Here is a 15715-nt window from a genome sequence, read left to right as displayed (position 1 = left end):
ATTGTGTGTAAGTGAGAAGGGTCAGGCATGGATATTGAAGGAGAATGCTATAAAGGAAAAACCAGAGGTGAAGCAGTGCCTTTGAATATTGAAATGATAGGTGTATCCTGTGGTGACGGTGTGAGTTGGCAGCAGAAGTCAGGAGAGTAAAGAAAATCAAGGAAACATGAAGCAAATCAGGATAATAAGTAACCAGGAGAGTTAAGGAAAAGATAGGCATAAAGTCAACATAAAGACCATGTTGAAATCACCTGATTAGATGTCTAGGCTTAAGGTCATCAGTGATAGGTAACTGAAGGAGAAACACTTGGAAAAATGAATGATACGGACTGTAACTCCTTAGTGTTGAAGTCTAGTATTGGTAGATTAGTCTGGAGGGTAGAGAAGACAGGCTTCACCTCATTTCTGTGGGCTGTAGCCACAACAGCTCCTTGCCTTTCTTTCATATCCTAATATTTACAGTCCCTTTCCTGGCTGGAAGGCAAGTGGTCAGGTTTGAATTCTTTCAACAGGTATGTTTATTATGTGGATGACTGGTGAAAGTGTAAGCCATGCGTAATGTCACAGATTCACCTATTCCGTGCAAGATGTTCAAAGAAAATATAAGTTCATTACTTCCTGTAATTGATATTCTTTGTGAAATACATCACCAGGGTGGGTTGGTTTCTACTTTTAAATGATGAAGTGTCTGGTTAAGTATGTACCCACAAAAGGATATTAATAGAGTGCAGGTTTTAGTTAAATGATGAGTGGTGCAGATAGTAATTGCTAATATAGGCAGGAAATAGTTACAGAATAACTTCTTATTTCACTTTCATGTCTGCCCTGATGTTTAGAGCCCTCTAGGCGTCCCCACTTGGCAGTTATCAAAGGCTGCACTTTATATCTCCCAAATTCTAAATCTGCTTTTCTCTTCTCCAGGGTTCCATAATTATGTAAATAATATCACTGACCACCCAGTATCAAACAAGACACCTAAATGTTACCTGTAACCCTCTTCTACCACTCATCTCTAATATCTCTTGAATCTATTCACACCATTCAACCTCTTTGCCATCATTCAGACCACAGTTCTATGATGTTGCTTGACTGCTCACCAAACCCTTCCTTGACCCTCCCCAAACCTGTCTCCAAATAATGACCGTGAAAGTTCTGAAAAGCAAATCTGAGCATCAGCTATGCAGAAGATAGAAACAGTATGTTATGAAAAAGCATAAATAGTGGACTGTATGTGGGTCTTGGCACCAGAAAGTCTTTGAATTTCAGCCATGTAACCTTGGGCAGATTAACTCTCTGAGCCTAACCCACACTCTCCATGGTGCTCAATATACCACTCTACAGTTAAGAAGTAAATGTGGAGCCCAAGGAAAATGGGGAGTGATACCCTAAGACTGGAGCAGAACTGGCCCATGCTGTACGCACCAGCAGCTGCCCAGGAAGTAAAGTAAGCTGGAAGGAACCTGATTCCCTGAAGACTGGAATAGAGTCTTGAAAATTGTCTACGGCTGAGATTTACATGTGAGGGCAAAAACCTTCTATCTTGGTGAATTCATTGTTACTGGGGGTAGGGTAGGGGTATTTGTTATTCCCAGCTGAACATAATTCTAAGTGATAATCACTGATCCATGTCAGGTCTCCTAGGTTAGATGAAGTTGGATACAGGAGAACAATTTTGGATGACTCCTATTTCACACCCACATATAAATTGAACAAAAACTTGTAGCATTTGCTACATATGACTGTTCTAAGAGTTTTACAAATATTAAGTTAATATCCCCATTGTATGCATGAGAAAACAAACATAGGTTAAGTGGCATTTTATAAGTCACAGAGTTAGTAAGTGGTGTAATCCTTGCAGCCAATATTGAGTGCCAATTTGTTTTATGGTTTTTCCTTCTAGTTTTTTTTCCTTTTGTTCTTCTCTCTAGAAAACCCAAAAAAGATCACACTGCAGGAGAGGTCAACACCTTTGTTATTGTGAAAGGGTTAGGAAAAGACATTACAAAAGTTCCTGGAGATCTGTACCAAGAGAATGACTGTCTACCACACAACTGTACTGAACATCTGTGGTACTTCTGCACACACCATGTTCATGGTGCTCCTTAAATACTGCTGCCTTACATGGTAGTTGTTTTTGTTCAGGGCATATCCTTTATTAGACAGCAAACTTACAGGGCATCTTTTTTGCAACCCTCCTTGCAACCAAAACAGGACCTGAAATTTGCTATATTACTTATATTACTCAGGATACTTAGAATACACTGCAATTTGATGGGGAAATTTAACTATCCAAATATATAGCTTTATCTTTAAAGTGTACTATAGAACAGTGGAATATGAGAGTAACCTTGGAAACAATACAGAATAATTTGGAGTGAGAGATAATGAAGACAAATGGTGACTTTAAAACATTATTAAGTAAATTTTGCCTTAGGAGAGCCCCAGCATCCTTTACTAATCTGACTGGCTTCAAGGAACTGTTTCCAACTGAGTCATAGGACAGTGACTTTTTAAGGCAGGACAATTCTTGAAGGCAGGACAAACATCATGATTAAGTTCTCCTGTAGTCCTTACATTGAGTTATCTAATTAGGGATTGTCTGATTATTAATAACTGGATACCAAATTAACATCAGTCTGACTTGCATTTGTGCCTAAACATTCTGACTTAACCCCCAGGCTCAGACTGAACTTTTTCCCTATTTTAAACTATAAAGTTCATTCTTTTAAAATTTTATGTATTTCAATAGGTTTTTGGGGAAAAGGTAGTGTTTGGTTACATGAATAAGTTCTTTAGTGGTGATTTTTGAGATTTTGGTGCACCCATAACCCGAGCAGTGAACACTGTACCGAATGTATAGTCTTTTATCCCTCACCCCTGCTCCCATCTTTCCCCCCCAAGTCCCCAAAGTCTATTGTATCATTCCTACCCTTGCATCCTCATAGCCTAGCTCCCACTTATGAGTGAGAACATATGTTGTTTGGTTTTCCAGTCCTGAGTTACTTCACTTAGAATAATGGTCTCCAATTCCATCCAGGTTGCTGCAAATGCCATTATTTTGTTCCTTTTTAATGACTGAGTAGTAGTCTATATTGTTTATATGCCACAATTTCTTTATCTACTGTTGATTGATGGGCATTTGGGCTGGTTTCATATTTTTACAATTGTGTATTATGCTGCTATAAACATATGTGTGTAAGTATCTTTTTCATTTAATGATTTATTTTCTTCTGGGTACATACCCAGTATTGGGATTGCTGGATCAAATGGTAGTTCTACTTTTATTTCCTTAAGTAATCTCCACACTGTTTTCCATAGTGGTTGTACTAGTTTACATTCATCCACCAGCAGTGTAAAAGTGTTCCCTTTTCACCACATCCATGCCAACATCTATTATTTTGTTATTATGGCCAATCTTGCAGGAGTAAGTTATTGCATTGTGGTTTTGATTTGCATTTCCCTGATAATGAGTGATGTTGAGCATTTTTTTATGTGTTTGTTGGCCATTTGTATATCTTCTTTTGAGAATTGCTTATTGATGCCCTTAGCCCGTTTTTTGATGGGATTGTTTTTTTCTTGCTGATTTGTTTGAGTTCCTTGTAGATTCTGGATGTTAATCCTTTGTTAGATGTATAGATTGTGAAGATTTTCTTCCATGCTTTGGGTTGTCTGTTTACTCTGATGATTGTTGCTTTTGCTGTGCAGAAGCTTTTTGGTTAAAGTCCCATCTATTTATCTTTGTTTCTGTTGCATTTGCTTTGGGGTTCTTGGTCATGAACTCTTTGCCTAAGCCAATGTCTAGAAGGGTTTTAAAAATATTATCTTCTAGAGTTTTTAAGGTTTCAGGTCTTAGGTTTAAGTCCTTGATCCATCTTGAGTTGATTTTTGTATAAGGTTAGAGATGAGGATCCAGTTTCGTTCTTCTACATGTGCCTTGCCAATTATCCCAGCACCATTTTTTGAATAAGATGTCCCTTCCCCACTTTATATTTTTGTTTGCTTTGTTGTAGATCAATTGGCTGTAAGTATTTGGCTTTATTTCTGGGTCCTCTATTCTGTTCCATTGCTCTATGTGCCTATTTTTATACCAGTACCATGCTGTTTTTGTGACTATGACCTTATAGTTTGAAGTCAGGTAATGTGATACCTCCAGATTTGTTCTTTTTGCTTAGTCTTGCATTGGCTATATGAGCTCTTTTTCTGTTTCATATGAGTTTTAGGATTTTTTTTTCTAGTTCTCTGAAGAATGATGGTGGTATTTGCATAAGAACTGCATTGAATTTGTATATTGCTTTTGGCAGTATGGTCATTTTCACAATATTGATTCTACCCAACCATGAGCATGGGATGTCTTTCCATTTGTTGGTGTTGTCTTTGATTTCTTTATTCAGTGTTTTGTAGTTTTCCTTGTAGGGGTCTTTCACCTTGGCTAGATATATTCCTAAGTATTTTATTTTATTTGCTGCTATTGTAAAGGGGATTGAGTTCTTGATTTGATTCTCAGCTTGCTGGCTGTTGGTGTATAGCAGAGCTACTGATTTGTGTACATTAATTTTATATCCTGAAACTGATGAATTCATTTATCAGTTCTAGGAGCTTTCTGGAGGAGGCTTTAGGGTTTTATAGGTATGTGATCATATTATCAGCAAACAGCAACAGTTTGACTTCCTCTTTATCAATTTGGATGCCCTTTATTTCTTTATCTTGTCCAATTGCTCTGGCTAGGACTTCAGTGCTATATTGAATAGAAGTGGTGAGAGTGGGCATCCTTGTCTTGTTCCAGTTCTAAGGGGGAATGCTTTCAACTTTTCCTCATTCAGTATTATGTTGGCTCTGGGTTTGTCATAGATGGCTTTTATTACATTAAGGTATGTCCCTTCTATGCTGATTTTTCTGAGGGTTTTAATCGTAAAGGGATGCTGAATTTTGTCAAATCCTTTTTCTATGTCTACTGAGATGATCATGTGATTTTTGCTTTAATTCCGTTTATGTGGTATATCACATTTATTGACTTGCATATGTTAAACCATCCCTGCATCCCTGGTATGAAACCCACTTGATCATGGTGGATTATCTTTTTGATATGCTGTTGGATTTACTTAGCTAGTATTTTGTTAGGGATTTTTGTATCTATATTCATAGGGTCTATAGTTTCCTTTTTTGTTATGTCCTTTTCTAGTTTTGGTATCAGGGTGATATTGGCTTCATAGAATGATTTAAGGAGAATTCCCTCTTTCTCTGTCTTGTGGAATAGGGTTAATAGGATTGGTACCAATTTTTTGAATGTCTGATAGAATTCAGCTGTGAATCAATCGGGTCCTGGACTTTTTTTTGTTGGCAGTTTTAAAAATTACTGTTTCGATCTTGCTGCTTGTTATTGGTCTGTTCAGAGTTTCTATTTCTTCCTGGTTTAATCTAGGAGGGTTTTATATTTCCGAGAATTTATCCATCTCCTCTAGATTTTCTAGTTTATGTATATAAAGGTGTTCATAGTAGCCTTGACTGATATTTTGTACTTCTGTGGTATGAGTTGTAATATCTCCCGTTTGATTTCTAATTGAGCTTATTTGGATCTTCTCTCTTTTCTTCTTGGTTAATCTTGCTAATGGTCTATCAGTTTTATTTATCTTTTGAAAGAACCAGCTTTTTGTTTCACTTATCTTTTTATTTTTTGTTGTTTCAATTTCATTTAGTTCTGCTCTGATCTTTGTTATTTCTTTTCTTCTGCTGGGTTCGGGTTTGATTTGTTCTTATTTCTCTAGTTCCTTCAGTTATGACCTTAGATTGTCTATTTGTGCTCTTTCAGACTTTTTGACATAGATATTTAAGGCTATGAACTTTCCTCTTAGGACCACCTTTCCTGTATCCCCGAGGTTTTGATAGGTTATGTCACTATTATCATTCAGTTCAAAGAATTTTTAAATTTCCATCCTGATTTCATTGTTGATCCAACAATCATTCAGGAGCAGGTTATTTAATGTCCATGTATTTGCATGGTTTTGAGGGTTCCTATTGGGGTTGATTTTCAATTTTATTCCACTGTGGTCTGAGAGAGTACTTGATATAATTTCAGTTTTCTTAAATTTATTGAGACTTGTTTTGTGGCCTATCATATGGTCTATCTTGGAGAATGTTCCATGTGCTGATGAATAGAATATATATTCTGCAGTTGTTGGGAAGAATGTTCTGTAAATATCTGTTAAGTCTATTTGTTCTAGGGTATAGTTTAAATCCATCATTTCTTTGTTGACTTTCTGTCTTGATGACCTGTCTACTGCTGTCAGTGGAGTATTGAAGACCCACTATTATTCTGTTGCTGTCTATCTCATTTCTTAGGTCTAATAGTAATTGTTTTATAAATTTGGGAGCTCCAGTGTTAGGTGCATATGTATTTAGGATTTTCCTGTTGGACAAGTCCTTTTATCATTATATAATGTCCTTCTTTTTCTTTTTAAACTGCTGATGCTTTAAAGTTTGTTTTGTCTGATATAGGGACAGCTACTCCTGCTCACTTTTGGTGTCCATTTGCATGGAATATCTTTTTCCACCCCTTTACCTTATGTGACTCCTTATGTGTCAGATGAGTCACTTGAAGACGGCAGATACTTGTTTGGTGAATTCTTATCCATTCTGTCATTCTGTATCTTTTAGTGGAGTGTTTAGGCCATTTACATTCAATGTTAGTATTTAGACGTGAAGTACTAGTCTATTCATCATGCTATTTGTTGCCTGAATACCTTTTGTTTTTTATTGTGTTTTTGTTTTGTAGGTCCTGTGACATTTGTGCTTTAAGGAGGTTCTATTTTGGTGTATTTTAAGGATTTGTTTCAAGATTCAGAGTTCCTTTTAGCAATTCTTGTAGTGCTGGCTTGGTAGTGGCTAATTCTGTCAGCATTTGTTTGTCTGAAAAAGACTATCTTTCCTTCATTTATGAAACTTATTTTTGCTGGATACAAAATTCTTGTCTGATAATTGTTTTGTTTAAGGAGGCTGAACATAGGGTCCCCATCCCTTCTGGCTTGTAGGGTTTCTGCTGTGAAATCTGCTGTTAATCTGATAGGTTTTCCTTTATACATTACCTGGCACTTTTGCCTCACAGTTTTTAAGATTCTTTCCTTTGTCTTGACTTTAGAAAACCTGATGACTATGTGCCTAGATGATGATCTTTTTGTGATAAATTTCCCAGGTGTTCTTTGAGCTTCTTGTATTTGAATGTCTAGATTTCTAGCAAGGCCAGGGAATTTTTCTGCGATTATTCCCCAAATATATTTTTCAAGTTTTAGATTTCTCTTCTTCCTCACAAACACCAATTATTCTTACATTTGGTTAACATAATCCCAAACTTCTTGGAGACTTTATTCATTTTTTTAAATTATTTTTTCTTTGTCTTTTTTGGATTGTGTTAATTCAAAAACCTTGTCTTCAAGCTCTGAAGTTCTTTCTTCTGCTTGTTCAGTTCTGTTGCTGAGATTTTTCAGTGTGTTGTGCATTTCTCTAAGAGTGTCCTTCATTTCCTGAAGCTGTGATTTTATTTTGCTATCTATTTCACTGAAGATTTTCCCTTCGTATCTTGTATCTTTTTTTTTTTTTTAATTTCATTAACTTTGACTTCACCTTTCTCTGGTGCCTCCTTGATTAGCTTAATAATCAACCTGAATTCTTTCTCTGGCAATTCAGGGATTTCTTCTAGGTTTGGATACATTGCTGGTGAGCTGGTATAATATTTTGGGGGGCATTAAAGAACCTTTTATATTATCAGAATTGTTTTCCTGTTTCCTTATCATTTTGGTCAGAGGGAAGATCTGGGGCTTAGGGATGCTGTTCAGATTCTTTTGTCCCACGGGGACTACTTGATGTAGTTCTCTCCCTCTTACCCTATGGATGTGGCTTCCTGAGAGCTGAACTGCAGTGATTGTCTTCTCCAGGATCGAGCCAGGTAGCTCTGCTGCATACTGGGCTCTGGGCTGGTACTGGAGAGTCTGCATAGAGTCCTGTGATGTGAACAGTCTTCAGGTCTCTCAGCCATGGATACCAGCACCTGCTGTTGTGGAGGTGGCAGGGGAGTGAAATGGGCTCTTGTGAGGATCCTTAGTTATAGTTTTGTTTATTGCACTAGTTTTGTGTTGGTTGGCCTCCTGCCAGGAGGTGTTGCTTTCAAGACAGCATCAGCTGTGATAGTATAGGGAGGATCAGACAGCGGGTGCGGCCGTAGATCTCACAAGAGATTATGTCGTTTGTCTTCAACTAACATGGTGGGTAAAGACCATCAGGTTGGGGCAGGGTCAGTCATGTCTGAGCTCAGACTCTCCTTGGGCAGGGCTTGCTGTGGCTGCTGAGGGATGGAGGTATGGTTCCTAGACCAATGGAGTTATATGTTCCCAGGGGGATAATGCCTGCCTCTGCTGAGTCATGCTGGCCGCCAGGGAAGTTGGGGAAAGCTGGCAGTTACAGGCCTCACCCAGCTCCCACGCAGCCTAAAAGGCCAGTCTTACTCCCACTGTACCCCTACCAGCTACACTGAGTTTATTTCCAGGCAGCAGGTGAGCAGGGCTGAGAACTTGCCCCAGCCTACCAACCTCCTGACTGAGAAAGCAAGCAGTGTTTTCAGGTTTTGTGCCTCCCGACCTGCTGTGGTTTCTGTGCTGTGTCTGGACTCCCGAATCACCCCTCCCGGGAGTTCTGTACAAGACATTTTGAATTTGGTCAAAATTGTTACAAAGTTCAGCTGGAAGTTTCCTTCTCTCTGTGGTCTTTTCTCAGTTCCTCTAGCAGCCTTCCCCAAGGACCTCTGTGAAACAAAGTCAGAAATGGCTTCCCTGGGGTCCAAGAGCCCATAGGGCTCTTCCCGCTGCTGCTTCTACCCCTGTGTTTCACTCAGCTCTCTGATTATGTCTCAGCTCCAGGTCAAGTCAAATCCTTCTCTCGTGATCTGGACCTTCGGGTTCCCTAGTGAGAGTGGGTGATCGGGGCGGATGATCCCCCTTTCACACTTTGGGCACCCACAGTTTTTCAGCTATCTCCTGGGGCCTGCAGGAGCAATCCACTTCCTTCAAAGGGTCTGTGGGTTCCCTTGGATTTCCTGGTATGTTCCCGTGGTAGTTCTTGGAGCAAAAGTTCACGATGTGCGTCTCCACACACTGCTCTGTCCATCTGAGTGGGAACTGCAATTTAGTCCTGCCTCCTATTTGCCATTTTCCTGCTTGTCCGGTAAAGTTCATTCTTTACTGAGGTTTCACTCCCCTGTTATTCAGAGCAAAACTCAAATGAAAGTGGGACTTCTTGCGCACGTGGAGTTTCTGATGTTGGAAGTCAGAATGAAGAAGGAAGATAGCGCCAAATTCAACTGTCTGATAAGGTTTCTCTCCAGGACAAATTTACCAAAGTATATATATTTGTCTTCCAAGGTAAGGATGATGTCAGTGTCAATTCAAGCTCCAGCTCTGTTTTGTTTTCCATGCTCCTGCTCCAGCTTGACACAGTCTGGGAAATAGTTGACTACCACTATTAGTAAAGTATAGGTTCTGGTCAAAGATATAATTGGTTTATATTGTAATAGATGCACTTCTGGTATAAGAATTAAGCTCTTCATTTCTTCTTTTAATGATTCATATATTAATCTAAACTTATTCAAGTTCTACTCAAAGGTTTTCTTGCTATCACACAACCAATTAGCATCTTTTCTTGGCTTTTTTTTTTTTTTAATAAAGGGTTCTTGTGCCCAAGAAGTGTTGAGGTCGTCCCAAAGCATTGCCACATACACACTGATAGGGCCTCTCGCTCATGTGGACCCGCTGGTGCGGGATGTGGCAGGAACTCTGGCTGACAGTTTCGAGGCAGCAGCTGCAGTTATCAGGCCTGTCACCGGTGTGTGTACCTGCAGGCGCTGGAAGCAGGTGGAGCTTCTTGGGAAGCGCTTGCCACAGCTTTTGCTCGCGTAGGGCCTGCATGGAGTAGGAGATCGAAGCTGAGGAAGAAGACGGTAACCGCCCGAGGCATGCGCACGGCGGCGCTAAGTGCTCGCTGGGGGAGTGGCCGGCGCCCCTGGGCACACGCAGTTGCTGGGTCTGGTTGGATGGAGCGCCGCTCCCACGCCGACTTCCCCTTGGAGCACTCATACGGTCTTTCCCGTGGAGGAAATGCATCCTCGGGTGGATCTGGAGGTCACGTGAACATTTTTTCCTTTGTGGGTTTGCCCATTTACTGCTTCTGTCTCATTTAGGACTGAAAACCTTTTATTCGAGGTCTGCATAGGATTACTTTAGGGGGTTTCACTTATTCAGGTATTTCTTGCTTTAAGGCTAGTTCTTTTTTTTTTTTTTTCTTTAGTTCTTAGTCTCCACATCTTCAACCTTAGATTCTGATCTGAAAACATACAAGAAATTTGTCAACCGGTCCTCCTCCTGGGGGAGAACAGGATGAATCAAGTGAAATAAAAGTGTAATAAGCTTGAGGGTTGGTAAAGGCGTACAAGGGATCACTGCCATAAACTGAAGGAAGGGGACAGAGCGAGAACCTGTCTCAAAAAACAAAAAAAGAAAGAAAATAGAAAGGACAAAATATTCTGTTGAAGCTGAACACTGAATCATGAGGAGCCACTCTGGATCCTGACTCTGTGGACCCCTTACTTTCATTCTTTGCTTACGGCTGTAGAGTTAACAAAACTGACTTTTTAATCCCTGAACGATGGCATGTATATATAAAATCTAAATGCTAAGATTTAGGAATCGCTATTCCCAACTGTCCTGTTGACTGCTGAATGTTATCTAGATGTCCATGACTGAAAGAGGCACATTAATTCCCTTCAGCACAGATGCTGGGACAAATCATCAATGAACTGAAACCAGAAAACCACATATTGACTCAAGCAAATATATGTTGAACCTATGGCATGGACAAAAGGAATTTTTAAAAATATGGATATAGTTTGCTGATAATTCTTTTTCTTCACATCCTGGACTTAAGGAAGCCCAAGAGTTGGGGAGGGGAGCTGGTTGGTTGAAAGGGAAATAATACAGTTTATATAGTTTCACCTGGGGTCAAGGAAGAACATCAAAAGAAAATCAGGCAGAAAAGCTAACATTTATGAGAAGTTGGGGTTTGAGGTGCAGATTGGCAAGTCTAAAACTAAAACAAGCTTGGTGGGGAGGTAAGGATATCCAGGTGAAACCTGGGATTTGTCAATTCAGGCATGAGCGCTAAAGGTGAGATACAAGGCAGGTCACATTTTTATTCTAGGGCCAGAGGACTGGGAGTAAATGAAAGATTATAGCTAGGAAAAGGAATGTAACAAAATTAGGCAGATATGAAAGGCGAAGTTGTAATTAACAAAGGAGATTCTACAGAGTAGGTCCTAGTTATTTTCTCCCCAGTGCATAGGAAGAAGCCAACAGGGAGTCTTTTAATGTTCTTTTCTTTCTTTGATGCTTATATTTTCTATATCTTGCTCTTTCCCTTTAGGGAGGTACCTGTAACACAAAGAGAGACTAACCCAAGAAAGGCAGCAATCCAACTGTGAGGGACAGTACACAGGGTTCTTCACATGGTCCTAGAGCCATGGTTGAGTCTAGAATTGTGTGTAGTGGCTATGTAATCGTGTGTACACATTTACATGCTAATGTGAAGGTGTGTTAAGCACAGATCACACATTCTCAAAAGGTCACATCAACACTCTTATGGTAAAGGCTATAGTCAATTCTATCCTGTCTATGCTGAAACACAGACTAAATGCAGGCCACTCAAATGATAGGACAAACAAGAGGCCGAACACACTTTGTCTCCAGAAGGAATGGGTAGATGTTGGTTCTGCCCACATATCTTCATTCATTCATTTAACTAATAAATATTTTGTGTGCATCAACTGGGCATGAGAAGAATGGATAGAGTTTTAATGAAAGGGGAAATGAATAAAAAATGGGCCTGAAGATTACTTCTATGTCTCTAGCTGGCAATACTTCCATCTCAGAAGAAACTCTGCTTCTCACCAGTCTTTGGAAAGGTACATGGTTTTTGAGGTTCTCATTAACTTGGGTCTTTATGGGCTGCAGATGGATGACTAAGCATGGCTTTCCTGCCCTCAAAGATAATTTTTCCTTCAAGATTATGTCGTTTTTATGGAGATTGGCTGGACCCTGAATCAGTAGGTTTCTGTAGAAATTATTATGAGAATTAGGGCTAAATCCTTAGAGAAGAGATTGCAGGACATAGAAAAAACAGTGTTTCATTAGGCCATTCAAGGGCTGCAAGGGTGATGTTTGAAAGTTGAAAAGGGCCGGGCAAAGTGGCTCATGCCTATAATCCCAGCACTTTGGGAGGCCGAGGCAGGTGGATCATCTGAGGTCAGGAGTTTCAGACCAGCCTGGCCAACATGGTGAAACCCCATTTCTACTAAAAATACAAAAATTAGCCAGAGGAGGGTGGCAAGTGCCTATAATCCTAGCTACTTTGGAGGCTGAGGTGGAAGAATCACTTGAACCTGGAACGTGGTGGTTGCAGTGAGCCGAGATCCTGCCACTGCACTCCATCCAGCCTGGGTGACAGAGCGAGACTCCGTCTCAAAAAAAAAAAAAAAAAAAAGTTGAAAAATGCAAATAACTAATAACTTCAGCTTGGCTCAGTAAAGACTGAAGTTTCTAAGAAATAATCTTCTCACCACCAACCTGTCAGTGCCCCTCGTTCTGGCTTTATATCTCCAAGCCTTCTACCTTCTCACCTGCTGTCTTGATCAATCAGTCTTTCTCTTCTACATGGCCAAGCAGGTCACAGCCTCTTCTCCTTGCATAGCTGTTTGTTGTACCTCAGGGAAGTGGCCACAACTAGGACTTCACTTGTTTTTTAGATAGGTTGAGCCTTGAAAATTTGTAGCAGGTTCACTCTGCCTATAATTTTGGGATCTAGGAAGATTCCCATTCAGCATTTTATCTTCAGGGTTAGTCCTAATTTTTATAAAAAAAATTGTATAATATACATGTCTATATACATATATCCTATATATAAATACACATATAACACAGGGTTAATATCTAAAATATAAAGAATTTCTACCCTCTGATAAGAAAAAGTTAAAATGCCTACCAGAAAATCAGACAAAGGATATGAATAAGGAATTCACAAGGGAGGAAATGCAAATGGCCAATAAATGATTTAAAAAGATGTGTAGTTTCATTAGTATTCAAGGATTAAAAATAGAAGCAAGATACTTACACACTTAAAAGCTTGGTATATATTTAAAAGTTTGATAATGGGCAAAGATACAGAATAACAACCATACTGTGCTAGTGGGAATATACATTGGCACAGCCAATTTGGAGGCAGTTTAGTGGTATTAAAATTTTAAATGCACATACGATGTCATGTTTTAATTCTGTCATTCCCCACTGTCTTTGAGAACTGGGATACTTGACATGGAAGCTGAGTGTGAGTGACAGCCTCTAAAATGTCCCCCAGTAATCCCACTTCCCAGTATTCAAGGCCTTGCATAATCCCCTCCTTTTTTTTTTTTTTTCAAATTCTGACACTCAAACTTTTATTTATTTGCTTATTTTTGATTAAATGTTTGTTACAGGCAACCTGGGGATAGCTTTCTTTTTCCCCTTAAACCAGCTATAGAAAGGTAATTGATTGTGCTTAGTTCTCAGAACTTCAGAAACAACATAATAGGTAAACAATTCCTTAAAAGAAGTATTCTAGATAATAGTAAATGGGATTCTTTCAACAATATACTCTGTTGCAGTGAGAGATGATTTTTCTGAAGAATCCCAGACCTCACAATATTCTGTATATTTCCTGGACCCTTACACACACACACCACACAAATATCGTAAAATCTTGATCTCACATATATAAAAAGGCTCTATAAATGATGGGAAAAAGTGAAAAAAAAAACCGCATACGTCAAAGAAATACAAAATAGGCATGTGTTAAGACTATACCAGAAATTATAGAAAAACAGACTTTTAGTTAAATACCTTTACGTTATTACAACAGAACTGATGAAACCATAACTTTGATAACTGAGAATTATGACTATATCCTTTGCTTCAATACTTTTGCTCTAAAATGTGACCATAAGTAAAACATATGTAAATTCTTTCCATGAACAGCTTGATTGCAGAAAATCAAACGTATTTTAGACATATCTTAACTAAATACTGAACTATTTCAGTGCCTTCAGTTACAATGTGTTGCTCACACTGGAGGCTGATAATCTAAAAGAATAGCATTAAGTGTTATTCAAACTGGTCCATAAACATTCTCAGTGGTTGTTAGATTCTCAAATTTGAGGAACATAGTCCTAAAGGTTTACAAGTTTGCTTAGCTGTAATTGAAATTCTAACCTGCATAACATAATGTAACTTAAAATGTTAGTCCCTCCAAAAAAAAAGAAAAAAAAACCCCAGGACCTCTTTATAAAAAATCATCAAATTTATTTGATGATTTCTAGTTTCGTTTTAAACTGTAGCTGCTGGACAATTTTGTAAGTTAAAATTCATTATTGGGGTATAGAACACACTAATAAGCTGACAGTGAATTAAATACTAACAGTGAATAAAATTACTGGACCATGCATTTATAAAAGCCATGTTTAATAGTAAAACATCCCAGTTATACTACTTAACTGAAAGAAATATCCTTTAGCTCCTTACTTCCAATTACAGTACATTCTCATTTTGAGATAATTTATCCTCTTTCACCCAATTACTACTATGCCCAACAAAATGTTTCCAAATGTTGTACCTTTCTTTAACACTTACGAAGTATGACTTCACTGTTGCTCATTAAGAGTTCTTTAAAAGAAATTTGAAATTTAAAGTTTCACTTTGAACCTGTTTGATCAGAAAGTATTAAATATCACTACCACATGAGTTAAAACAAAAATGGAATAAAAAAAGTGGTGTCTATGTAATCAGCAAATTACTTGATAAGACATTTTAACTATTTTACAGTTCTGCTTAGCACAAGAATAAACTGGTTCCAAGGTACTAGCATGTTTAGCATTTCTACTGCAAGCTCTAAACCATAGTATTACTCCTCTCAACAGGCCATCTCTAAGAAAATGGCAGTGTTTGAAAGTACAAAAAGTGTTCTGTCCAATAGGTGGTATTCTACATAGTCAAGGTAAGAGGATTCTTTATAAAATTACATTTTAAAAAATGTGGCCAGGTGCGGTGGCTCACAACTATAATCCCAGCACTTTGGGAGGCTGAGGGAGGCAGATCACAAGGTCAAGAGATCGAGACCATCCTGGCCAACATGGTGAAACCCTGTCTCTACTAAAAATACAAAAGTTAGCTGGGCATGGTGGCCCTGTAGTCACAGCTACTCGAGAGGCTGAAGCAGGAGAATCGCTGGAACCTAGGAAGCAGAGGTTGCAGTAAGCCGAGATCGTGCCACTGCACTCTGGCCTGGCGACAGAGCGAGACTGTCTCAAAAAAAAAAAAAAAAAAAAAGCAAAATGTCTTGATAATTACCAGTTGTCTCAAAGGCTAAAGTAAGAAAAATGCAGCAAATAGAAGTACTTGTTGATTAGTATTATTTTGAGAAAGCCAGAAATGATTCTAAGAAGCAATGATAATAAGACATAATTAATACCTTATAGCTCTTTTAAGCCAAAGCACATTTTTTCACCTCAGGAAAGTTCTGACTTTTACATTCTTAACTTCCTTTGTCCAAAACAGGACCCCTTTTTTTTTCTTTTTTTTTTTTTATTATACTTTAA

This window comes from Rhinopithecus bieti, unplaced genomic scaffold (assembly GCF_001698545.2).
Source record: "Rhinopithecus bieti isolate Rb0 unplaced genomic scaffold, ASM169854v2 scaffold_18466, whole genome shotgun sequence".
In the NCBI taxonomy this organism is placed as follows: domain Eukaryota; kingdom Metazoa; phylum Chordata; class Mammalia; order Primates; family Cercopithecidae; genus Rhinopithecus; species Rhinopithecus bieti.
Note: the sequence above shows the minus strand (reverse complement) of the source record.